At 39.7% G+C, this 27,259-nt stretch overlaps 1 protein-coding gene across 20 annotated transcripts in view; it reads right to left on the bottom strand.

Moving 5' to 3' along the window:
- The window catches only part of ptprdb (protein tyrosine phosphatase receptor type Db), a 203,019-nt gene that overhangs the window by 94,301 nt on the left and 81,459 nt on the right, over positions 1-27,259 (bottom strand). Inside the window, exon 6 of one of the 20 annotated variants that reach the window (XM_008416472.2) lies at positions 11,616-11,643. The exons of 18 other annotated variants lie outside the window; for them this stretch is intronic. The gene's annotated coding sequence lies outside the window, so the exon portion shown is untranslated. Of the gene's footprint in view, positions 1-11,615; positions 11,939-27,259 lie in introns of those variants that run through there. One more of the 20 variants, XM_017304652.1, reaches the window with a different exon arrangement.

Raw genomic sequence — 27,259 nt, 5'->3', positions numbered from 1 at the left:
TATATAAGATCATTACAGCTAACTTATGCACTCTGAATATTGCTTAGTGCTCTACACTTTAGGTTCTCCTAAAGGGGAGTTAGTTTGGAGAATACAGTTAGCACAAGCAGCCTGTAGAATGGGATTTAAGAGAGCTGTTCTCACATAGCACGTCCCTCCACACTCCAATAAATGCTCTTTTACAATCCCCTTCCCTTTATATCAGGCACATCTGACGCACACAAAATACAGCCCTCTTTCTCTGGGCCAAGCCGTCAGGGCAACAGTGTGTATCCTGAGAGACACGCTGTGCCAAATCAATGGCAGCCAGCAGCCATCCACAATGAGCCCCACCATTTCACTGGCTGCCACCCAGCGCAGCCGAGAGGCAGCTAAATCATCTGTGAGGCTGCGTGCAATGAGCAAAGCGTCACAACAGGAGGAAATATCACAGGGCTGCAGAACGCGCACGTGCGCTGGCCAATCAATTTGCTCGGGGAGGGCTTAATGTATGCTACTTGTGTAGGTTCTGGTTGTTGGGATAAATGCGGCTTTGCGAACATCATATAGATGAATCTTCTCATTCAATTGATCTGGTGAAATGCATATGTGAAGCTAACACACACAAACACATCTGTCTCTCTTGGCTTCACACACTAAGTCGGGGCTGACATTCCAGGCCGGTTTCTAATCAGTCAATTTGAACTTCAGCCAAGAAACGTCAGACAATATTCTAATCTAGCATTTCTTTCCTTTAAGTCTGAGCACATGTTGCAAATGTTTTAAGACACAGAAAACGCTCACGCAGACACCTCCGTGCACCTGGATGGGAGCAGAAACAGTCATAGACTCAGGAGGTGACACAGCCCTGCAGGAGGAAAGGGGATCAATCTGTGCCCTGACTGCATTCTGAACCTGGCTCAAGTGTCCGTGGCACTTATGTGCAAAAAGGCATTTTAAAAAAGTGATTCGGTGCTACATGAGAAAGAAACTAACGTCATTATTTTTTTTAGAAAAAACATCAATTAATAAATAACTGGTATCACAGTCTCTGACAAACCATAACTTCTCCATGTCTGTGAGGTTATGTGCTTTCATACAACCCCTAGTGAGCTTTAAAAAGCAGTTAAAAATACATTACAACCTAATTTTTGTGTTCAGAGCTTTATACTTTTTTGTTTATCTCTAGGGATTTCCAGATAAGGCAGCTGACAGTGTTGAGAAAAGCTGACGTGAGCAGCTGAAATGCCAGTCTTTAAATTTTATGATGTTCATAGTCAAGTGCTAGATCTCTGAAGCAGGAAATAGATTTGTACTGATGGTTAAGTTTGCATGAACTTACCTAAAACCCCACTGAAATATATTAGGATGAATAATGAGACCAAAGGAAACATGCTAGCGTTAGCCTAGCACCTCAGCAAACCGCTCGATTGCTGTGACTATAATTAAGACTGTGGCTTTATTTTTAAATGAAATATTCTTTGCTTTCTAAAGATTTTACAAAACTGTTGCAATGTCGATGGTGAAGGTTTGTAGCACATAATTTAAATATACATAAAAAAATACGAGATTTATTTTTGCATGATTAGATTTTTATCTTCTAGAAAATAGATGAAGAAAAAAATTTAGAAAACCAAACATCTTTCCTTAATTCATTTTTTTTGCCATACTCTTCCAGACTTGGTAAATGTAAAAAGTAAATTCCATACTTTTCTGGACAGATGACGTTTGCCGTAAATTTACTTTATCAAAATTGACTGAACTAAAACATTTGAACTAAACTGTTTCCTGGAGGCCTTATGACAAAAACAAAACAAAAAAAAGATCACTCAAAGTGTTTTCTTTCTCATTTGACCTTATACTTATGTAATACATAAGAGAACACAGAACTGAACTTCTCTGGAAATAAATCAGATGTTACCAGGAGGCACTTAATTATACACCTTGTGCCATTTATTTAGTGTGCTTTACGATAAATAAATCCCTGGGGGTTTAACTGCATTTAACTGGAAACCTCTGGTGCAATGTTAATGAAAAAACAAGCAGGTGGGTCTTAAAGCTCCTGCATTACTTCAATACCAACCTATCCTGCATTTCAACAGCTTAAGAAAGTATCATTATATCCTCATTGTCTAAATTATATGCATTATATGCTCGTTGTAGCTCTAAATGCGTCTGTCAGCAGAGACTGCCTGAGGCAAACGAACTGGTCACTACAACAATTTGTGACATTTGTACCAATACAGAGCGGTACTAATTTAGAGTACCAATAGTTTTGTTAGTTACCCAAAGTAAATATGTAGCTGGCTTATTTTATTACTGCTTTAAAAGTTGGCTCTCCAGAATTCCAGCACAGTTAAGTGAGAAACTTGGTTTATTGTATAAATTCAAGTCAAAGACTTGGAGTGGGTGCCGAGGAATTCATTTTGAATCAGTTCGTTTCTATCTCCACAGCTCAGCCCATTCATCTTCAAGCCAAAGCATTCTTCTGGGTTTGTTATGTGGTAACCGATCTTCTTTCATCCAGAATGTTTATGATTCACATGAATAAAATATATGTAAGGCTCTGAGAACCGCCTTATTATCCTCAGTATTAAGATGCATATCTTGGCAAGCGGTTAGAGAAAATAGATAAATGAAATCCTTGAAGGAAAAATTTTCAATTGAAAAGCACTCAAGTAACAGCTTATTGATGTTCAGGCCGAGACAGAAGAGGAGCTCTATCTGTAACTTTAGAAGACAACCTTGTTATTTTCAATAAAGCTATTACAGGAGCCTCTTGTTGAGAGGGACCGGGGGAGGCCGGCAGTTTCTGAGGTGTCTCTTTGCTTTGGCCAGGAGATTCAGAGGATGCACGGGGAAAAATGATGCCAATCTCTACACCGGGGGGATGTATTAAATGACGGCTCTAATTTAATATTGAGACATTGAGAAACCTGCTAAGGCACTTCCTGTGTCTGAGGGCCGTTCAGGAATGGAGCTGGTGCTTGCTGAGTAGGTTGTTTGGGATACATTAGCGAGGAAGGGAAATGATTTCATGGCACGTATTTACAAGTTGAGCGATGGGCACGGTGTGATTATGCGAAGCTGGTCTGTTGGTGCCGTTTTATTTTTATCTAATGCACTGGCATGCCCTAATCATAAATGTTTCCAATTTACGACGTCTTACGGGAGACGAGTATATTTACATTGATACATAAAGCAGGCCGTTCACAAAAACAGACTTCAATTCATACTAACATACAGTGTTTTGCAAAAGTACTTTTACTTCTTAAACTGTATCATATTTTGACAAAGCATGACAAAGTTTCAAACAGAGTGGTGAGAGTTAAAACTGTGGAGATTTTTGAAGTCAGGTTATATAGCAACTTTCCGCACTTAGATGCAAAATACATAGCACAGTTCAATCCGTCATCCAAAAATGGAGTGTGGTGCAAACTCTAAACCACGTCCTACCCAATCATGGCCATTTATTTTAGCTCTTAGGCAAGGCAAGGAGAGCATTTATTAAATAAATATATTTTTTGAAAAGTTTAGGGTTTACAAATACTTTTCCAAAGCACTTAACAGACATCAAATCCACAAGAATCAGCATGACACTAAAGGTCAGGTTTGTAATACTTGCTGCCTGTGGCATCCTGTCATTTTAGGACAGCGTTAAGATTGTAATTCCAAATGTTTGTTGCATGCAAAGCGATTATTTATCTACGTGCAGACACGCACACACACACACACACACTTAAAGATTTCAGCACACTTTCATCTTGTAGCATTAGACCATCTGAGGTCTTTACTAAGACTCGGACACGCAGTAAGCCGTCACAGAACGAAGACTAACAGAGTTGGCTGAGAAAAACAGCATCAACACACACATGCACACACACACACATCACGCATCATTTAATCCCAGGTGCCATGGGGAGTCTAAGGAAAATAGGGAGGCTGAACATAACGCCTGAACATGAATAACAAGAAATTGGATTTGTGTTGGACTTTCAGTCCCCCAGAGACGAAGAGATGGGGAAGTGAACGACATCAGGACAGAAGAGAAACAAAAGGACAAAGGAAAAGGCTAAAATTTGCATCCTTGTCCATGATTTATTTGACGGCGACAGAGTCTTTTTGATAGACGTTAATTAAACCTTGGAAAGACTTAATCTCGGACACACAGGGGATGATTTAAAACAATAATTTGTTGGAGGTGACTGATGAGTGATTATTTTAGGTGTCCACATGACACCCTCAGTGCTTATTTATATCCTTACTCATTCCCTGCTTTAGCTTTCTGTGCTCTCTAAAGTGTCTGCTAAGGGACTGGCTGACGGAAGATAATAACAGTTTTTACTGCATGCACATAATAAACATGCATGATTGTAACACCTGGTGGGGGTTTGTTTCCAAAAAAGAAAGAAGAAAATAAACAAAGGAAGAAACAGATGAAAAAAATGGTTGCACCATTTTGGTAAAACTAGGGGGAAAAAACTCCCCCACTGAGTTCTTGTGTGTAAAAGATTCGCAGTGGTCTTGGAGAGCGCTGCCACGAGGGAACTTGCTGTTTTACGACCAGTGGCAATTGGTTGTCTAAAAATGTAGTAAAAATATTCTCAGGAGATATTTTTTTGTTTGTTTTTTTTAATCCAACAAATCATGAAAAAAAAGCAGGTATGCTTGCATAATTGCCTGAAATGTTTAGGGTTTATGTTGCTCTTTGAGGTTGTTTCCAGTCTGCCTTTTGGAAGCAGTAGCAGACGGGAGGAAGCAGAGGGCAAACAGAATGATGTAAAAAATAAGGAGCCACAACCACAAACACCAGAGCAATTTTTTTCATAGGTTACATAAATTGTGAAGTGTGAGAGAAATAAGGCATGGCTTTTCAAAATGTTCAAGTGTGTGAGTCTCTGAGAAGCTTACTGTGCTTCAAAACAATCCAATCCAACTGCCTTCAGCAATCACACAATTAGAAGACATAATGTGTCTGTAACATCTGGATAATAGCAAATGAGATGAAAGACAAAAAAAGAACAGGCCACAGACCAATAGAAAAGCAAGAAATAAAAAAAAAATTGAAAACAAGCCCCTCATTCCAATAAAGTGTTTCTGCTGTAGTTTTGGAAATATTGTAATCTTTTAGGAGATTGGAACGTACAGAAACTTTGAAATACTGAACTACAACTTTCTGTTTCTCTTGGTTTTAAATATAACACAAAGTCATTTTTAAGACAAGAAAACGTACAATTCTGTGTTGATCTTCAAGTAATAGTTACAAAGCCAAAGTCACTTGCCAAGTTTTGCCTATATCTATATTCAAAAATAATAAAAGCCATGAAACTGTGACGAACAAAGCTTAGTTTGCCTCGATTCCGCAGGCGGTAAGGAAGTTGATAAGTCCAAATATCTCTTTTGGAATAAAACTTTTTTTTTTTTGCACATTTTTACCAGGGGTACCATCAATTGCAAACGTAGCAGTAGACTTTACGAAAAATACATGGAAAGTAGTTTAATATTCACGCACTTTAAGTGAAAACACCATTAATTAATCAACCAGTCAGCATTCCTACGAGTAGCTGCTCCAAAGTTCCAGACATTAACAGAAAACTCAAAACCATTCAACTGTCCACACTTGACAATTGCTGTCCCAGAAAATATGACAGTGATGACAGCAGGGTGTCGAAGACGTTACTAAAAGCAAAGGAAAACGGAAAGAACAAACAATTGGACGGCTGCCAGTTTCATCGAGTAAAGTTTAATATCCCGCAGTTTCTGAAACTGGAGCGAACCCTGGCTGACTGCTGTATCCGCGCATCTGTCCACTGAGGAACAAGGGAAACTCTTCGAGAGCGATTTCACAGATATCAACTGGGTTTTACCGCTGTTTCTCTGTGACAGTGATTAAAGGAGGGAATAATGAGATGTAATGCAAACACATGTCACTCAGCCACCACTTGTAAGGAGAACGAGGAGGAGACAATAAAGGAGAGTAAACAGAAACAGGCAAAAAAAACCAAAATGAATAAATGACAAAACAAACAGCGGTGGAATGGAGTCGACAGAAAGGGACATATGGCCACAAACAGAACTGAATTCTCTGGCAGAGAGAGAGAGGAAGAGAGAGAGAGAAGAAGAAGAAGAAGAAGAAGAAGTGATGTGGAAGTCCTGCAGCCTTGCTGTTAAGCTGCTGCTGCAGATTAAACTGTATGGTAGAGAGGAGGGATGGAAAAGCAGGAGAGACAGAGAAAGTCTGAAAGAGTAGGAGAAAGAGCTGTAAAGGGAAAATATGGGCTTTGTGGTCTGGCGCTAGTTTGCTATGTAAAGCCATCATGCATGCTGTGGGGATCGGAGACGAGGGAGCTGGAGTGCAGCGTCGATGAGAAAGTAATAATATGAGAGGAGCGCAAAGGAAAAGAAGACCGAGATAATAAAATGTTAAACTGAGAGGAGAAGAAAAAGGAGGGAAACACTTCGGCTGTGACTCTGGAAGATTGGCTCCGATTGTTTCTGGGAGTTTTGTGTGTATAAGTGTGGCTGGAAAATGAAATTGTTGTGGTTGCGCTTGGCTCCGTCATGAGGCAGGGGGTTGGCGGGTTGTTGGGGGTTCAAAAAGGGGAACCTCCGAACCACAAAACCCGTCTGTTCCTCTGACTCTCGTTCCTCTATTTCTATCAGCTCCTTACTGAACAAAGACCAAAAGGTCATGTAATAATACAGAAAATTAGGCATGCATGCTGACATATATTAACCATGGAAATGTTATCACCATTTACATTTTATTATTTTTTTTATTCATAAACTGAAGCAAAAGTATAGAATCAGCATGTGCCCTGAAAAGCATGGTTGGGCATTGTTCAGCTTGTGTCAAACTCAGTTTCATATGCATTTATTTAATGATGGTTAAGTTACATTTTTAGAGCAGCATTTGTGTTAGTGGAGCTCTGACAATAGGCAGTTTTAACATTAAACATATTCATAATAATCCATTTTATTTATTACACACTACGCGTTTAGAGTAAATCTCAAATTTCTACAAAAGCACAAAACCATTAGCAATTTAAATTAAGGCATGGTTCTAGCTAAAAAAATAATGTCTTAAGATAATGTTAAGAACTGTGTGTGTGTGTGGGTGTGCGTGTGTGTGTGTGTGTGTGTGTGTGTGTGTGTGTGTGTGTGTAGGTTGTTACATTCTCAGAGTGTCGGTTCCACAGTTTGGTGGGAGCAGCAATCATGGTGTGTAGTTCTGTCCTAGGGAGAGTAAGTCAGTTTGAGTGTGTGGTAAACAGGGAATGTGTTGAAGTCTTTAAGATAGGACGGAGGGTTTCCATGGATGCACTGGTGGTTGAATAGAAATGTTTTCTTCAATTCTTGTAGTGATGGGGATTCACTGGAGCGACTATATAAAGGGTGTTACACGTTCATGTTTCCATGCACTCAGTTCTGGATATATTGCAGAAAATTTTTGGTTGGGATCTCAATGAAGATAGCATTACAGTAATCAGGTGTGGGGAAAAAATAAAACAGTAACAGACTGTGGCACATTTTAAATGATTTCCATCTTTACATCCATCTTTGTCACTAAACACAACTGGATAACTCCAAATCAAATTCAAATTAAATGTTAATTTTGCCCATTCCTTTTAAACAATAGTCCTATTATTCTGCTCTTTACCGCTACCGGGTTATAGTTGCCACTTTTTTTAAAAATTTCCGTATCATTACTGTGTGTTTTTTATCACTTGAAATCTTTTCAAACCAAAATTTGTCTTTCTTGCAACTGAGGAAAATGTGGCAGCTGGCACCAATAGTTGAGGTCGATCTGTGTTACTCCATGTTTCACATGGTAAAAAAAAAAAAAGAATCTTTGTGAACTCCAGTGGTTTCTTTAAACGTCCCCAAAAAAGGAGTTCAGATAATGTGACAAATATTTTTTGTGATTTTAAAAGCGGTACTTTTAAAAAAATCTTGGCATTCCTTGATACTAGTAACTGACTCATGCCTAATGGAAATGGTTTGTGTCTGGAATAATAGGCAGAACTCTGCTAAATATCCCTAAGAAAACAATATTTTCCTCTCCCACGCTGCTTCTGAATAGCGTCTCCTCGATAAAGCCCTTGTTTAAGGAATATACAACTAAAAGATTTTGTTCAGGCAAAAAAAAAGAAGCTCCAATAAAATCCCAATGGGAAAGTAGAGGGAAAAAAAATGACAGAAACAGGGATAACAAACCTGGCAGAGCGGAGAACAGTTAAAGTGGGGGAAGGCTTGAGTTAAATTTTTAATATCTTACCATATGCTCATCTCCACAGGTAAAGACTTCTTTGCTATAAATTACAGGCTGTTTGTGGAGATGATTGTGTGATAGGTAGACAGATGAAAAAAGACAAAAAAAAAACAGCTTCTGGGGAATGAGGAAACGCAGTGACAGGCAAAAAAAAAATAGCCGTAATATGAGCTGATAGATTAAGCGAAGAACAAGCAAATGAGACAAAAAGATGAAAGAAACAAATCTCATCGATTAGGCTGAGATGCTGGAGAAGCGAAGGGAAAGTGAGATCAGGGAGCAATCTAGATATCAGAGGGAGAAAGAGACAGGGAGGCTGAGTCTTGGGGCGACCCAACAAGCCAGTGATGAGGACGGTCAAGACGGATTGGAAGCTGTCCCCTCCAACTGTTAGGTGAATCAATAGCATTGCTGCTTCTCGGCTTTTCTTCCTCTCCCTTCACTCCTCCAGAGCATTTGTCCCATCATCTGTGCTAACGTCGACACAGCTGGGTGCTGGCTAACTGCGGCTGAGGCAGGAGCCTCTTTCTCTGACTGTAACAGCCGTTTTTCACCACGAGGCTCTCTCTCAAAAAATGCTTTTTGAGAGTAGTTACATACAGCTTGACTGGTGTGAAGAAGTCCTGCTATTTAGTCTCCAGCTTACATGCACACTCAGGCAACAAAAAAGGTTTTCAAAAAGGGATCAAAAAACTTTTTTTTTTGTTTTATCTCAGTAGAGTTGTTGTTATTGGCCCTGCTGGCCTGTTCCAGTCTTCCTGGTTTCGACTGAGCTGGTCTGTGGGAACCAAACGCTCTGCCACTATAATTACCAGCACGACACCAAACAACCCTGACCTTAGCGCCACCTCTCTCCGATTCATCGCCTGACCCAGCCCTCAGAGCGATGACTTGGCCCGTTTGAGGCACACATGAATCGCAGTCCCGGCTCTGTGTGTGTTTGCGCTGACAAACATGCGGCGCGCAGAAATGCTCTCACTTACAGCTGGCACTGCAGACAGTGGCATCCATCACATCTTGTGAAACTTAATCTCTCAGAGGGGTGGAACAGCTGCAGTGGCACGCAAGTACATGCACACAGAAACACGCTGCACAGGGACGCACTGAAATATTGGTCAGGGTAGGAGTTGGCCATTCTCAAACATGGCATGTGGGGAGGCACCTCTAACCTGAGTGCAGCAAGCTGAGGTCAGACATAACAGCTTAAGACTCACCTACCTAATGTGACCAGGAGTTTATACAGAGAGCAGTAAAGTAGTTATCTTTACTGCCCTGACTCCATATATCAGATATACAGAGTACATGTGTAGCACATATGTACTCATTATAGTTGAATCATTTAGAAGGTAACTTTATTTTAAATTCAGATTAAATGCCTCAACAAGTCCATTGCACTTTAGATAACAAAAATGTTTCTTATTTCAAAGTGAAGCAGGACGTATCTCACTGTAGTGTTGTCTTTACAATGTTTGTGTTTCAGTACAATGTAAAACATATAAAGATCCAGCAGGTAATGTTAAATTTTTGATTGAGTGAAAAAGGAAGACTTTCTACTTTTACTTTTCTGTTGAAAAACTAGAAATGTCATTGTGCCGACACTGAGTTGACAGTGAAACATAAACAGGTTTTGGAGCCATTATTAATTTGGCTAATGACTAAAACTCAGTCTTTAAAAGGACAGTATACATGTGTCTGTCAGAGTTGAGGGTTGCTTTTTACCCTTTTTATAATAAAAATTTTTATGATGGGGTTTATTTTCACCTCTGGCTACACACCACAGGTTGAAATTTTTGCAACTTAAATGCAGTGCGAGTCCCCGTGTCTGCCCCCAGATCAAAATCTAAAACACTTAAAACACATCAGACCTGAACAGAGATTATTTTAAACACAGATTAAGATTCATGAAGCATTTATCACATCTGTAATAGCATTGCATTTGGTCTCTCTTAATATTAGACAAGCACAAAAAAGTGAAATGTTTGAACTTTTCAAACCTGGGCTACATTATTCTACAATGCTTACAGATTCATTTAAAACAAAGAGGTGATTTTTAGCTCTTAAAAAATCTGTAGCTGCATCAATTAAATTCTCCAGAAACCAAAATTGATCAGTTTTCCATTGATTGGATCTAAATAATTAAAACTTTCAGCCACCCTTTAGTGACCATGCTACTATTTTGTCATTAATTAGGAACCTTCATTTTTAAAACTTCACAAAGCCCTCCCGAGCAAGTTCGTTTTTTTTCTGGAGCAGACACCCTCCACATGTGGAGCTGGTACGTGAGCCATGTCTCATTATCACGTTTTCTCCATGCACATGTCTCAATCTTACAGGCTCACAACCTAACTGCTATAAGAAGACTTGCGTGATTGATCTGTACGCGAGTCGAGGTCTGTAGCGGGCGCTATATAGACAGCAATTGAGCAAGACTGCTGACTGCTGTCAAATCCACAGTTATCAGCACGTTACAGCACATTACGGTCACTGAGTTACAGAGGTGGCAAAAAGAGACGCGGGATCTGCAGCAGAACAGGAAGCTATCATTGCATCCTGCAGAAAGAGAGATGATCATAGAGTCCTGTGGAGATCCTGTTACGGCTATAATCAAAAACCCGTGAAAAAAACAAACAAAAAAAACAGACACATGTTTAAATAAATTAGAATCCTCCACAATTCAATTCACAGTGCCCACCAAAAAGCAGACCCAACTGGCTCCCCAGTGTCTGAATGCACCACTAAAGGATTTTAGGTGATGTGCCAGGAGCATGGGTCCAGTCGTGAGAGATTGCCTCTGAGCAGGTTTTGAGTGGGGAGCAGCAACCCCAGTGGAATACAAGCTGTTTGGAGCCTCCTTAATCTCTCATCAGCATTAAAAATCTCATTTAAGGAGTTGGCTTGGAGCTATGGGAAGTGCTGTAATAATCTCGCATTGCATTAAATAGAAATGTAGAGAAACTACCCGGCTAACACTTTTATATAGAAGGACACTTTTATAGATATTAGTAAACATTCTATTCTGATCTAAAGCTTTAAATAAAATAAAAAAATAACAGGAAAAAATGGTGCCAGATTGTGATAAATACAATGGATCAGGCTTAAACTGACATCTGTATGAACTCACGACTACCACACCAAGGTGCAAAACTGATTTCTCATTAAATCCCACAGTGGCCACTTGAAACATTCATAAAACAACTAATCAGCGACAGGACACATATTAAGTGTCACTCACTCACAAGCATGCACACCGACTCCGTAACCGCAGATCACTTCTTAGCATGGGAATGCATTACAAGAAGAAGTTAAGGGCTGCTGTGCTTGCAAGACAATAACAGAGGTGCAGACAAAATCTCAAGACACTCACCATATCAACACCATGCAGGGAACCGTCGCTGGAAACAAAGAGAATAAAATAAAGCTCTCAGTGTGGACAGATTCACGCTCTCTCCGTCCACCGTCTGCCTGCACAACATCCACCGTGGCAGCAGCCAAAATAATCCACCGTGCGTCTGTTTCAACCTCTCTCCCTCCCTGCTTCCCTCTCTCTCTTTCTCTCTCTCTCGCTCTCTCTCTTTCGCTCTCTCGCTCCAGTAATTTCCAGCCCGGTATGTGTGTAAATGTGTGTGTGTGTGTGTGTCTGCGTGAGCGTGCCTATGACTTGGTAAGGTAACTGCTGAGTCCTCCGGTGTGGTGGATCAAGGGAAGCTGGTGCTGATTTAAAGATGCAGAAGACAAACGAAATGCCTGCGAAGTGATTCGCGGGGAGGGGGGGGGCAGAAGGGTGGCAGTCCGATCTGCATAAGAAGCAGTCAAAAAAGATATCTTCAACTTTATGTGCAATCATCACTTGAGAGGTCAAATATGCACGAGAATATGGGGTCAGATATTACTGAATTTCATTTGTCATAATTCTGTCAAAAATAAAAGCAATCACAAACAACTGTGCAACTCGAATCTGACCTAACCCGTATCACTCCAATGCAAACTTCTTTTTTTTTTTTATTATTCTTTTTTTGTCTAGATTATTTTGCGAAATTAAACTCAGTTTGAAATTAAATCTCTGCTGAATTTTGGCAACAGGCTATCCGAGATAATGCCGGGAGGGTTTGAAGATTATAAGAAGCGGCAATCACAGACACAATTTATCTCCGGAGACGAGTGGAGCTGATCTTATCTCCAGTAAGCAGCAGCTCCTTGATAAGCTGGGAATATTGCCTGAATGCTTCTTGTTATTAAGGCCAATGCTGTTCAGATTGAGATTTAAGGGACATTATAAAGAGTTTGTTGGGGAGGGGATTTCAGGGCTCCACAAGAAAGAAATAGTCATGCTTTGGATGTGAAAATTGTATCTTGCTGTTCAAAACCTTTTTAAGGATAATTTTGTGTTCATAACAATCTAACACCCTGTGTAATGAGCCATGCTGCATATTTCAGAATGAATAGAATACTAAAGTGAGACGAGCTCAAAAATTAATTACGCTGTACCAGAGTTTTCCAACCTGACATTTTTAGATGAAAATTGTGTCTTCAAATGCTGGAAATACCCTTGCACCAGTGATAATGTCAGCAGTAATGACACGGTTAGTTCAAGGAAGTACGCGTTTAGTATGGCTAACATTGCTGTGAGGCAAAACAAGCATCATGCTGTCTTTGTCTTTTCTTTGGCACAGTTTGCAACTTCCATAAAGCCATTAGAGTTTAATGGAAACAGTCTGGACACAGAGACAGAAGAAAAAACAGAAGGTTGTAAAACAAAAGACAGGCTAAGTATAAAGACTAAAATAGAGTATTCAGGTCCTGTTCCAAAAGCCTCAAGTGTGGGAAACTTCTTTCTGCCAGCTGACTGGCAGTGCACATCCACATGTTTCAGTGAAGGAGTAGTGTATTGCTTGATGCCTTATATAGGAAGAGGAAACGCTAGTAAATTTTTGCAGTTTTTAAACCACAACAAAGCAAGTGGGTACGATTTTGGTTGATCAAATATTTCTTAAAAGTTATGCACTTCTTTTGAATAGTCTGCCAGCACATAAACGCGTTTGGTGCTGGGATAAATTGAACATCCTGGCGCTTTGTTGTAAAATGTAACAGTCTGACAAAGTCGCACCAAATAACATTTGTGTGTCTTTTACTCAAATATCACGAGAAAGGAGCTTTAACAAACCAAGGGGCCAGTCCGAACTGATCAGCATATAAGCACATGGGTTTAATTTAAATACAAACTAGTCAGAGGATGCTAAATAAATTAAAACAGTGAATTATCTTCTGTTTAAGCAATAAAGTATACAGAAAGTTTTCGGTAGCTCTCTGTTGCACCAGCAGCTACAGAGCATTGTTCAGCAAATTCAAATGCATGCCGGTCATGTAGGCAGGGAGAAAATTAAGAAAGGACATCGGCTTTAAGAAACGTATGGGCCAGAGGTAAGAAACTAAAGAGTTTAAAAGACAACTTGATGAAGAAACAGTGGTACAGAGTACAATATGAGAAGTACAAAGGAAACTTTATAAAGGAACTCAATCAGCAAATCAGACCAGGTGCTCTCCTTTTGTGTTTTTGTAACAAAGAAAAAAAAAACTGAATTACTCCAAAGACAATAGCACCAGCAGCAATACACCTCCAGCAAACAGTATATCTGTCATCAGAGAGCAACAGTGTTCCGAAGGCCTTTGTGTTCCTGTTCCTTGGTCATTATTCTGATCTAATTTCCTCTCCACTGAAGGTGAAGGTTAGGATCTTCTTTCAGACCAAGGCATAGGGACCCTTTCCAGCAACCTGTGCTCTTTTATTAGTCCTCTCACTTATCTTCTACTGTGGACGTACCCACCTTTGCACGTCTAGAAACGGAAACTCTTCACAATTCTTCTTTGTCAAAACAGTTCAAACTCAATCAGATCGGCAGAAGTGCCTGATCATCAGTTGTGAAACTTTGCTACAGATTCTCATATGTGGGCTTTGACAGGGCCAATTTAAGTAATATATTTTGATAAAATATGCTACGGTACCGCTAGGTGTATGTTTAGAGTCTGTGCCTCACTGGAGGGTGAAACTACATACTGGTCTCAAATTTTCACAGTTATTTTTTCAGGATTACTTATTTAGGTCCCTTTATCTCCCAAACAATTTTGACTAGCGTTCCCAAAGCTGCTGGAACCACAGCGGGGAGAAAGTGTGCTCTGCATAGAGTTAGTTCTGTATAACTCTGCAGTTCTTCCAGAGTTAGGGCTCTTGGTTGCATCGCCTGATTCTATTTTCCTGATGGGCTGAATACAGAAACCATACATTCTTGATTTGACGTTTGTGAGAGTAGCTCTTTCCATATTCACAGTTATGTATGGACTACTTTGTGTTCATTGAAGTTTGAGGTCATAATGGGGCAAAATGTGAAAAAGCTCAAGGGTTATAAATATTGTAGTTTCAATGTTTCTTGCATGCTTGTCCTGGTTTTTGTGTGTAAAAATCCATCATGTTCCCCATGCATGGCCCTTCTGGTTCAAAAGCTGCCTGCGGATGAAGAGCACATACCATCAACCCATTCAGTTATCTGTTTTCAATGATTTTTTAAGTCATGCATGAACTTTCCTTTATAAACACTTTTTATCCAGTCACTAACCCAACACAATATCCCCAAAGCTTGCACTGAAACACAGATGGAAGTGGATCTCTACTATATGAAGAGGATATTGAAAAAGGACTAAAACTGGGTCAAATAACATACTCTGGGATGTTTGTTGTCTTACAGTTTTAGATATTTCATTCAGCATGCATTTTAAAAGAAACATTTCAATTCATTTTTGCATGCAATATTCTGATGTTAACATAGCATGAGGTAATCTTTAATTTTAGTCTTAAGTCTAATTTATAACCAGAGCAGAAGGTTATAAAGTCCTGCTAATAGCTGCAAGGCAAGAATCTCAGCAGGTCGCCGCCGCACATACATAAAAGGGAATGCTGGATTAAAATGGGGGAAACTTTTAAAACACGTTTCATGGGATGGCTGTGGCCTAGTCGTTAAAAAACAGTTTGTAGAACTGAACAGATAAGTGACAATTAGCTAACATTTCACAGATGCATTGATGTTTTAAGAGACTTGACACCTTTAAAAAATTCGTTAGTAAGTGATAAATTAATACAGAAATTGCTTTGGAATCGAACTAAACTGTATCCAAGCACTGAAGCGTTTCTAACCATTTTCATAACAAAATTTGTTGATAAAAATAATCCTAAAAACACAGTACAGACAGATAACTAGTTGATGGCATAAAAATACAGATATTTGTGCATACATGGAAATACAGATGGATATATGATATTTTGTGAGTTTGACCTACGCAGGTCACCGATGAACAGAAACCATTGACGTAGTTTTGATCTGTAGGGTTTTAGTCAGAGATTTGATTGTTTCTGCTTGATTTGTTTTATAGCTTTGGTGCTTCAGATAATCTGCTTTTGTCCATGTTTCCTAGATCGTTCATGAGTTTGATTCCTCTGTTGTCCTTTATTTGACCTTCACTTAACTTTTATGTCTAAATAAGTTGATAATTAGCTATTTGTATCCAGCAAAGTAGTCACCCATCCATACCGACATTTCTTAGTAATTTCCATTCTTTGTCAGATCATCTTAAGGTATTTTCGGACTGAGGGAGCGGGTTCACTTATATCTGCTTAACTCGATTCAGACTCTTTGTTTTTACACAGGGGAAACTGATGCCATTCGTAATTTTTATAGCTGCTTTTATAAAGTTTGTCCAGCTGTTGTGTCAGAGTAAAGCTGTAAAAAATTAAAATTACAGATGTTCTTACAATATTGCATGCAAAGGACTGCTTTTATGCAGCAATCCAATTAAAATGCCTCGTATTCACATTATCTACTAATATATTGTTAGTGTATGGATTATTATTGCCCTTAATGGCCACACCAAATGTATATTTTCAGTGGCTGAGGTGCGACTGCGTGGACACATTGTGATAATTGCAAAGAAAAGAGTGAGTAAAATATGGGTACATTTTAAACTATATTGTCATTGGAATATTTAATGATTATATAGTTTATCGGGTAAAAATAAAACCCTGTTTCTTAAGTCTTAAAAGTATTTTCTTTATGTGTTATCTGCCATTACAACATGTTTTGCTGAGGTCTGTAATTCACTTTAAGTTAACATCCTATTCTCTCAAAATAATATTCCTGGATGTGTAACCACATCAGTTTGCTTCAGCTGGAAGTTTTCTTCCACAGTTTTGGATCCAAATGAAGAGAGTTTTACTTTAGCAGCAGCCAGACTGCTTATCAGCATTTTAACGTTCTTTACATTCCACATACTGTATGTCTGACAATAACTTCAGGTGACATTTAGGTGCAAAAACTTGCTGTGAGCTAACTCATCGCAAGCAGACTTATAGAGTTTGGATGGAATAAGAACAGAAAAAATCTGAAAAAAACAAACAAGCAAAACATTTTAACAGTTGCATCACTGCTGTGGACCTAAACCTTAATACCTAATTATGTGGAGGAATGAGAGATTTCTGAAACAACTGTATAGATCATTAATATAAATAATTGTTATAGAAATAGCTGTTTGGAGAATAACACAGAGGGTTGTGTACATCGGAGTAACAAAAATGTTCATAACCCGAGCAGAAATTAAGCCTATAATCCTGTAAGAATGTTAGCATTTATATACAGTTTTCATCACAAACTTTTATTTGCAACTGTGATCAGATGGAGGCAGACAAGGCTCACAAAAGAAAGCTTTTAAAATCCACCATGGGGTGCTGTTTTTTTTTTTTTTTAGCTCAGAGTCTCAAAAAACCCTGTTCTGCACTCAGATAACATTTCTGCTGACTGCATCCTCCTCAAATCCACATCTTTACTTCAAATACAGAAATCTGATCTTAACACCTTTCTGTCACTGGATTTGTCTTTAGTGGAAATGATTTTATGGATTAAAGTGTTTGGAGTTCTAAACATTCATTTGCTTTATGCTTTTTTTTTTTCCTTCACACTTTTTCCTTTTTTTTTTTTTTTTACATATTCACGTATTTAAATGTTACTTTCTACTGTCAGTTAAAAGTATAAACACAAGTGAAAAGTATAAATGTTAATATATGACCTTTAATGTACCATAAGGTACATACTGACATGGGAGTTTGGGCTTTTTAGCATTCCTTCTCCCAGCTCATCCTTTACAACTTCACATAGCCTTTAAAATGCTGTAATCAGCAAACATGCAGCTCTTAGTGTAGCCTACACTGCTTTTTTAGTAAATGTCAGAAGGAGAGGTAATCAGCATGTTAGTTGGCTGTTGAGCAATCTCAATGCGACTAATGTTCAGTATTGGAAAGGCAAGAACAGAGAACTAAAAATGGTTCTCTTGGAGATATATGCTTCACATAATATAATCTGTGACTAAATGCATTGCTGATGATGATTTATTTATTCATTTCAATTCTTCTTGTTGAAGTATCCGTGTACATTTAATAAAATTCGGCTTCTTTAGTTTTATTAGTTTTATGTCTCCTGCAAAATAGCATTAAAGTCTTTTGGTGATTTCAAGAGAAGAAATGTTATTTTGCCATTTAACCCTCCAATTCTCTTAGCACGACACTCAGGAGAAACACCGCAAATGTCATGGTCGAACAACGGGGAAGTTGTCCCATCAGACCGTCAGTTTCCAAACCCACACACATAAAAAAGCCACGTGGGGTCAGTCTGACCCTGCCAGACCGCACACAAAGTAAAATGCTCATGGGGTCCAAATAAAGCTGTTTCTTAAGACTGAGGGAGGGTTATAGAACAAGAATCAAGGAAAATCAACTCAAATCATCACTAAAGCCTCACAAAAATAACTTTAACTAGTTATGTAAACTATTAAATATTTACTCAGCGAATTATGAAATGTCATGTAATTACTGGAACGCCTGGAGACAACCACATAAATTTAAAATGGAGTTTGATTTCTACTCCCTTCTATTATGCCAGTAACAATAATAATATCAAGAAGTAAACACTGAAATTATACTGCAAGTATTTTATTTAAAAATGTATCAAGAGTTCTGCAATTAAGTGTATGGAAACTTACAAAGTGGGAAAAAGTAGAAAATAATCAGATGCAATGGCTAAAAAAAAAAAACAATATAAAAATACAAGGCAGACTTTCCCAGAGAGCGGGTTCGTGTTTCATTGCTGTGAAGGTTAAACTCCTGACTTGTGAGCGAGCTACAGAGGAGTGGCCCATTAAAGCCGTGACATTTCAATAATTGCCTTTAATCTCAGCATCACAGATAATCAAAGTGCCACCCACTAATAACAACACACACACACACACGCACACACGCATGCACACACACAGACACAATGCGTTAATCACTGAACCTTAATGGTTTATACCATGTCCATGAACGTAACCAGCACATTTTTATCAGCCCGTACAGTTCGGTGCACAAATGATGCGATAATATTTTAGGCACAAACTAAAAATGTTTTCATATGTTTTCATGAATATTTGAAGTCACTTTAAAAGCAGGAAAACATTAAATCTCATTGGTGCTTGTGTGGAAGTTGGCTTCGGCTCTTCTGTGAATTCAGGCTGTTTTTCTTCTGCTTTGTCATGCAATCCCACACTGACTTAATGTTGAGACCAAATCTCTGTGCCAGGCAGACTGTCTATTGCTGTACTTTTCTTTCTTTCTGCTGATGATAACTTTTTTATGGCTGCATGTTTGAGTCATCAACGCACGCTGCAGAACAAGCCACAGATCATATGCCTCCCTAATGGTACGGCCAGGCGAAGGAGAATCATCAAGCATTGATAAGAGAAAAACTATTTTTCCTTTAAGCTATAGACAAAAATTTGCATACAGTAGTTCGGGATTTTTAAAGGGAGATTAACATAAACGGTCATAAACATTTAATCTTTACCTGCAGTACTGTCTCGGTGTCTGCATTTAATAAAAATCCAGATTAGTTGGTATTGGAGGCTAAAGCTAATGTCTGATCCAACACAGGCCAAGACAAAGTGGACGTCTCTGTCTTAAAGCAGGTCCTCTCCGTAAAACACGTCACAAAATCTTTGTCAAGTTTTTCTGTTGTTCAAGGCCAAAACAGCAGGCAGGAGGCAAGCAGAACAACACACTGACAGATCCCTTTGAACACTGAGAACTGATATAATTCTGATAACTTTTTTCATTTAAAACTGCATTTTACTCGTGTAAATCGGTTCACTTTTGACTGCAGCATACACACAGACGTGTTTCATGCTCAAACTGCATCATTATCTCTTTCTTCCTTTAGGCGCTGTCCTGGCACTTGTCAGTTCTCCAGTCATTAGTTTTACACAGTTGGCTGCTAACCATTAGCGACTTGGCTGCTTGTTAGCGGGATGGCAACTTCCCTGGTTGCACCTGGACAATTACAAGCATAATTTCATAGATGGAGACTCTAATGCAGCTAACAAGGACTGCAAGGACAGTCAGAGGAATGTTACGGGAAAGGCTGCTGACTAAAAGGCTAAACAAGGATAACATTTGCTGCTCCTACTTACTTTTCTCTCTCTCCTCCTCTTCTGACTGATTAATTCTGGTAGATGTTTCTGATTTAGCTCTAACAATATCAACCTTCCTCTTATTGACTGTTGGAAAAGATAATTAAGAGCTTTTACCTTTTGGAATTGACCAATTTACCTGAGAAGCTCTAAAACATCCTCTTGTATTGTGGTTAATCTTCACAAACAATATTCAGCTCAAAGTACCAGTGCCTTGCAAAAGTATACATTCACGCTGATAATTTTTTTCGATACTGTCAATTTACAACCACAGATTAAGTGTGACTTATTGAGATTTAAGATTATAGAGCAAGAGTGAAAACGTACGCATGCGTGAGTGGGGGCGAGGTGTGTGTAGGGGGGGTCATAGGCAAACCACGCTTATTAATCTTGTTGGTATTTTACATTATACCAATAAAATACATTGTAACTGTTGGATGAAGAATGAGAAAATGTGGAAAAGTTTATGGGACTTGACAACTCTGACTGCATTGAAGCATGTGTGTCTCTGTAAGTCTCTTTTTGTTCTCCTGAGAAAATTTGATTTAGCTGGACTGAATTTTGCTTCTTCAGCTTGTTATGTTTATTAGCATAACAGAAACAGTAAAATAACATGTTGAAAAGTGGACTTGAGTAATGCACTGGACACATATCTGCTGCCTGGCAGGAAGGTGCAATTCTGCATCCAAGCATCACAAAGGATGAAAACAAAAGCGGGACACAAAAGAGAGCGAGAGAAAAAAAAACAGACTAAACAACAAATGAGAAAGCAGCTGAGCGGTCTTAAAGAAGGTTTTTATCGAACGCTAAGAATGGAGGGCAGATGATGAACACCCAGCCTGCTCTTTTCACTCCCAGGAAATTGCATTTTGGAATATCGAGCAAGCTGTTATGATGAAGTACACAGCCCCTCCCTCTGTGTGAACACACACACACACACACGCACACACAAGTGCTCACATTTTATTGTAGCATGTATTGGCAATACAAAAAAGATCATATTTACAGAGCTGCACACCGTCACGCACACAAACACAACCACACGTGCATGAAGAAGCTCTTTTTTTTTTTTTTTGTTTCAAGGACTCCCCCCTATTGAAAGAGAGGAAATGAGAGTCGGCGCAAACAGAGAGGGTAACAGAAAACAAGGGGGTGGAGGGGATAGCAATAGAGCAGGAAGTGACAAGAAAACAAAGACACAATAAAGGAGCAAGAAGGAGTGAATAAAAAAGAGAGAATATCAGAGAGAGGCTTCCTCTTCTTCTGGCACTGGTACAGTTGTCTTTTATAAGGCAATCAGTGTGTAAAACAAAACAGAAAACATCTTTTCTGCTGTTTAGAGCCAATGGGCCCTTTTCAAATGGCAAACAGGCCAATCATTAATTATGGATGGTGATTGTAAAATGAGTGACAAACAAACACAACATTCAGTCATGGGAACAAGCATTCTGGAGATGGACGGAGTTCCACCGGCAGCCCCCGAGTTCCTGTGGACAGCGCCGCACAGATGCAGACATGCACGCATACAGAGAAAAACACAAGCTATAATTTTGCAGCTTATCTTTGTTTACATAAATACAGCAGCAACTATAAAATTATACAGAGAGCTTTCAGGTACAGGCTGTACACAGTCGGCTCGCAATCACGCCAAAACCCATGCCTGCGTGAGCACACACAACGTACACATCTACACGCGTGCAAACGGGTCATGGAGAAGTGGCTGTCACTGTGATTGGTTCCTGCTGCCGAGGGCAAACCCACAATACCCAATTATCTGTCATTATACACCACGGCAGCTCCTGCGGTCTGGAAGCCGTATTTCTCTGTGCATGTATGCGTGTGTGTGTGTGTGTGTGTGTGTGTGTGTGTGTGTGTGTCAACGCGGGAGAGATTGGCAAATTGCTAGTTATATATTTCAGCATGCTAAAAGACGAGAGGGGAGATGCGGAGGAGGAGGAGCAGGCCAAGTCGAAATATGCAGAGCGAATATAAAAGGAGGCAAAGAGAGATTGATTATTATTTTTGACAGCTGTAGAGAAGATGGGATCACAGGGAGCTGGAGACCTCCGCGGAGCTGCGTGCCGATGACAGATGTTTGGTGACCAGGACACGCCTGTTGCGGCGCGGCCAAGAGTGTTGAAGGCCACAGATTGAAGAGCTCTGTCAGCGTATGACTGATATTCCATCATGTATGAACAGCATGTGACTGAGCTGTGTGACCTGCGTGAAGAGAATCTGAGAATTACCTTGGAATTCGTCTCAAAGAGCTCGCAGAACAAAGGCCAATATGCCTGCTGCTGCTCAGAGACACAATCTGTCATTAAGCTATCACGCTCGATTTCACTTGGTTTTGGTATCTGAAGTTTGTACCAAGTTAAAATGCTTCCTATGTCCCCTAGGTTTGAGATTTTTTCTTTTTTTCAGTGAGCTACTCTGGTTTGAGTTCAAAGAAAAAAAAAAAAAATCCTGTCTTCAGATCTTTAAATCCACCTACTTGTTGATTCCAAACTGCTTAGAGATCCCCTCATTTATCAACCCATCATCATTTATTTTATCTTGGCAAATAAAATGTTGCCTTTGCTTTGCTCTGGTGGTACTGTACAAACCTACATCCTTTCCTCTTCATGTTTTAAAAATCTCACATAAAGTTCAAGTTTTTAAAGCAGCTCTACAACAGTTTCTTATATTGCCGTGTATGCTACTATATCTCATATCAGATGCATTTTGTACACTATGTTTACTGGGACTGAAGGGTGTAACGTGTATATTGTACTACTGCGTCAATAAGGGCTTGGACACTTTTGCCATCTGATTTTCTTATGGTTTGGTATTTGATGATCACCTCACCATCAGGAGATACAAGTTTATCAGTTCCTGCACTGCATGTGTTCATGTGTTAACAATATCCTTGCTGCTAGATTTGAGTAGGACTTGCATCAGTTCTGCAGCAGTGATGCTTGTGTATTATGTTAGCTACATGGCATGTTCATAATAGAGCTGGTGATCACATGGCACATCCTTGAGTATCAGATGCACAAGAAGGCAATGATTGAGCTTTACTTAGCTTTGGCAGCGTTTATTCCCTATTGAATAGAAAGGAAAGATAGATAGTGTGATGGGCATATGAAGACGTGGACTGGTAGTAAATTCTAGAACTCACAGAGCTGGTATGTGAAGGAATTCAGAAAGCATGAATCTAAAAATGTGTCAAGGTAAAGTGATAGTTAGTATTCCTGCATCACAGTAAGTCTCCATACAAGTCTGTCTGTGTGAAGTTTGTTTTTTCCTATGGGACTCTTTGACTTCAATTTGGGTATTCCTCCCACGGCCCAGGCACTTCCATGTAAGCATTCGCTAGCTTATTCAGCAGCAGGACGGTGCATAGTCACTGCAAAAAAAAAAAAGTCTCCTCAAGAATCCTCCAGGCATTGACCTAGTTGTCAAACTCCCAATATCCTAACCCAGTTAAGGATTTACCAGGATTTGTAGAAACAAGTCAAATGTGTGCAGGAATTTACAACCAAATCTACATAACCTGAATTATATCCTGTTTTCTTTTACTAACCACAACCTTTGCACTTTTTCTTCCCTTCTTCATACATTGTGAATGTATGTGTTTGGCACATGCTGCATTTCAACGCCGGTTAGGGAGAGTAAAGTCCTTCAGGCATTATGGATGCTAATCTGAGCCCAGTCATGGCAGTAAGCCTTAACAACTCTAATGTAATGAAGAGAGGACACTGAAGGCCATCAATTCAGTTATTAAGTACTTTTCGTTCTGCCCCTTGAAGTGCTTAAGAATTGGTGCCAGAACCGTAATCTAGACAAGTTTCTGTCTTTGTGATGGTGTTGAGAGCTCTTTGACAAGAGAAAATACGAAGTGTGTCTTTTTACGTTCCGAATACAAGAACATGTGATTTCAAACTGAATATAGATTGTGGACCATAAGATCAGAAGTCAGAAAAAAAAATTTACACGATCCCCTCGTAAAATCTCTATGACCTTCAGTTCATAATGTTCTAGATCAATAATTGATTGCTAAAGCTTCTTTGCTGCTCTATTGAACTGTCTTCCTATTCAAACTTGAACAATGCTCAATCATGACATGAAAGTCATCATACCATCCGTCTCAAAATAAATCCATCTTACTGTACACTCATAACACACATCTGGTGTGTGTGCGTGTGTGTGTGTAAGTGTTTGTGAAGTCTGACACTGATCTGTCCCTGCCTGTTTTACAGCTATGCTTCTATAATCCCCATCCTAATCCACTGCCTGTGTGTGCATCTGTGTGTGTGCGTCTGTATTTGTGTATCGGTTTATGTTTGTGCTTGTGACGCATGGTGTTTAAAAATTACAGCTTTCAGCGGCGCCTCTTTTTGCTATGTCCCCCCGCACTTGATGTGCAGTACTGCAGATAGGAGCCGTGGCCCTCAATCTAAGCTCTCCTCGCCATCGAACCACTCAGCACGATGGCCTGGGCTCAACGATTCTCCAGCCAATATCTCCATTACTATTTTCCATCCACAGAAAACACACGGTGACAACTGGATGGCTGAGGGTAATATTGCTTCTAAATGATCTGTTGAAATGGGTGCAGTGACATAGGAGGAAAAAGGCCAATGCTGGTGAGGAACTGGTGATTACTGCTGCATATGTCTTTCTGTCCCTGAAGGTATTTCTGGCTCCAGAACAGCATGTTTTTTGGCCTGCGGTTGCTGGCTAGGCATTCAATCCGGCGTCAAATGATTCTGCAGTAGTCAGGGGTATTTATCAGTTCCGGCACAGCTGTAAACATAACACCTGAGAGGACATGAGGATTTTCACTGAGTGTGCTGAAAACGGGGAGCAACCCACACATTCAGACTTTGCCCAAGTGCACAGTAAAAGACGAAGAAGAAAAAAAAAACACATAAAAAAATCATTTTAACTCAGTGTATTCCCTAATCCACAGAGTTCATAATTCCTCAGTTTTTCAAGTTAACGTTACAGATCGATATGTTGTTGTGGACTGTGAACTGGACGTCTGCTGCAGCTGCAGCCTTCAACAGCCACAGCACAAGAGAAGCACGGAGAAAAGACGAGTTATTTGAAAACTCAAACGTTTGACCTATTTTCAATCAGTAAATACACCATGCTAAGCGCTACAAGGTTTGACTGACTGCAACACTGTTTGCAGTAGATGCTGTCTTGGGGGAGTCAATTTTCTTTTGCAGTGTGATGTGGTTAATATTAAACTGTGTTTCAGAGCTATTTTTTTCTGAATGTATGTGGTTTTGTCACTCTTAGTGCAAGAGAGAACAAGACATTCAGTAGATAACAGAAAGGGTGAATGGAGTATGCAATTCGAGTCCATTTCTGATATTCTCCCCACAGGCTTTGAAAAAGAGCCGACATGATGATAAATTCCCATTTAGGATGTAAAAGTTGATCTTCATTCTTTTTGTGTGTGTATTTTTAATGTATTTACTCTTTATTTACATAGCATCCAACATTCTCAATGCTCTTATATTAGGTTGGAACAGGGTTCAGCGAGAAACAATAAACTATTTTTCACTGACCATTGTTCTGATCAGAAATTGTGGTCCTCCACAGTGCATACAGTGATTAAAATCAATTCACTCTTGTAATAGTTTGCAGGGGTCTCCCTGGGAGAGATAATTGACTTGTCAGCTCCAACAGAATGAGGGTAACCCATTGCTTCTGGCTGGGCTAAAGGATCCGGTCACCTTTTTTAACGGGTGGACCCGAGTTTAAAATCCTAAAAGTATTTTGTTGTAAAATGTTGGTATTCTTTTCAACAAGCGATTTTTTTCCCCCCTTCTTTTACTGACTTTGCACATCAGTAGAAGGAAATAAACGTGAACCTTCTTACAAGGGAAAATAAAGTTAGGAGCTGAGAAGAAGTTCAGGTTGTATATCTTGTGTTAGAAGATGAGGAGAAGATGTCTAACCTTGGAGCCCCAGCAGAGCACTATGTTAGTGGAGGAGCTGAAGAAAACCAAGCAGAAACTGGCAGCAGCAGCCAGGCAACAGAGCATTCAAGCAGAGTGTAACGGATCTTTTGCAGCTTGAGTAGAACGGCCAAAATGTTAGAGTATGCTTGATATATTCTGCAGTGAGTGGGAGAAATCAAGTGTGAAGCAGCAACACAGGTTAAGCTGACTGCCCGGATTAGCTTGCAGCTCATTTGTGAAAACACAAATAAGCATTTTAAAAGTTTATTTTTTATTTTTTTGGAATTGGACAATCAAAGAGTAAGACATAAATTATTGTAGATTATTCTACAGATTACAGACTTCTTTTTTAAAACCCAGTTTGTAACCTGTAACCTATACATGAAGACAAAAAAATCCTTGCATTCCAGTTCAATATCACGCATCGCCTTGTCTTGTGAGCTGGATGTATTGCTACATTTCTAGATATGCCAAGAATAAGTCACAGTCCCTTTCCATATTGGAGTTACTCTGCTCTTGCATGACAGACTACCAGTACGGGACAGTATAGTAGTTGAAACCTTTTAAAAACATCACCGTTCCATAAATCCAGTTTCCAGCCACGTGATGTTGCAAAGCTGCATACTTCTGTTTATAAAAGACGAGTCAAACAAATGTTGTTAGTCTAAGTCTTAAAAACTGACTGAGGCTGTAAGTTTAAAGGATGTATGTGAATCATGTGAGCCCAAGTTAGAAAACAACTGATGGACAATGCAACATGGAAAAACTGAAAATTAGGTTTTTTTTCTTCTTTTTTTTGGTTATGTCTTTCAACCCTTGTGTAAATGGGGTCCAACCGACCCCACACTCGTAAAACTTGTGTCCTCTGCCACAGTCCTCTACGTTTGCCTCAGTGCTCGCACGCACAAGGGTTAAGTTACAGTAAATGAGGAACGAGAGAAGGGTCCGGTCGTAGTAAAACCATAGCTTTTATGTTCTTAGGGTCTTTAGCCCAAACGGACACCGGGGCACTTTATGGAGCGACTCAGCCTTTTCAGCATTTAAGAACTGCTCTTGATAGCGAGCAGAGAGAGGAGTAAGAGGTTGATGAGTGAAGCCCTCAGCAACGGTAATCCCATTAGTGCTGTACTGGATGGTAAGCTCTCCACTAATGAGTGATGAGTGTGTATGTGTGTCCCATGTGTGCATGTACCCAGTATGTGCGCGTGAGTACTGCCGAGTCCTGCTGAGGCTATCCTAATTATCAGACGTGACTCACGTGAGGGTAATTACAGCACATGGAACAGTGGGAACAAGGCTACAGCTGACCCAAAAATCTTCAACACTAATGAAGCGATAGCACTCGCAGAGTCCACGCAGGCACACATTCTGTTCTCACATCTAGCTGAGACATAGGGACCGAAATCGTGAGTCAGTAAGACAGGCAAGAGGACAGAAAGAGGACAAACGTTTCCTTCAGACTGCATTAGCGAGAGCAGTGAGATTTAGGAAAAGCTGTCAAGAGACCCTCGGCCTT

Source organism: Poecilia reticulata, linkage group LG1 (assembly GCF_000633615.1).
Source record: "Poecilia reticulata strain Guanapo linkage group LG1, Guppy_female_1.0+MT, whole genome shotgun sequence".
NCBI lineage: Eukaryota > Metazoa > Chordata > Actinopteri > Cyprinodontiformes > Poeciliidae > Poecilia > Poecilia reticulata.
The sequence above is the reverse complement of the archived record's forward strand: the minus strand, read 5'-3'. Positions and strand labels throughout refer to the sequence as shown.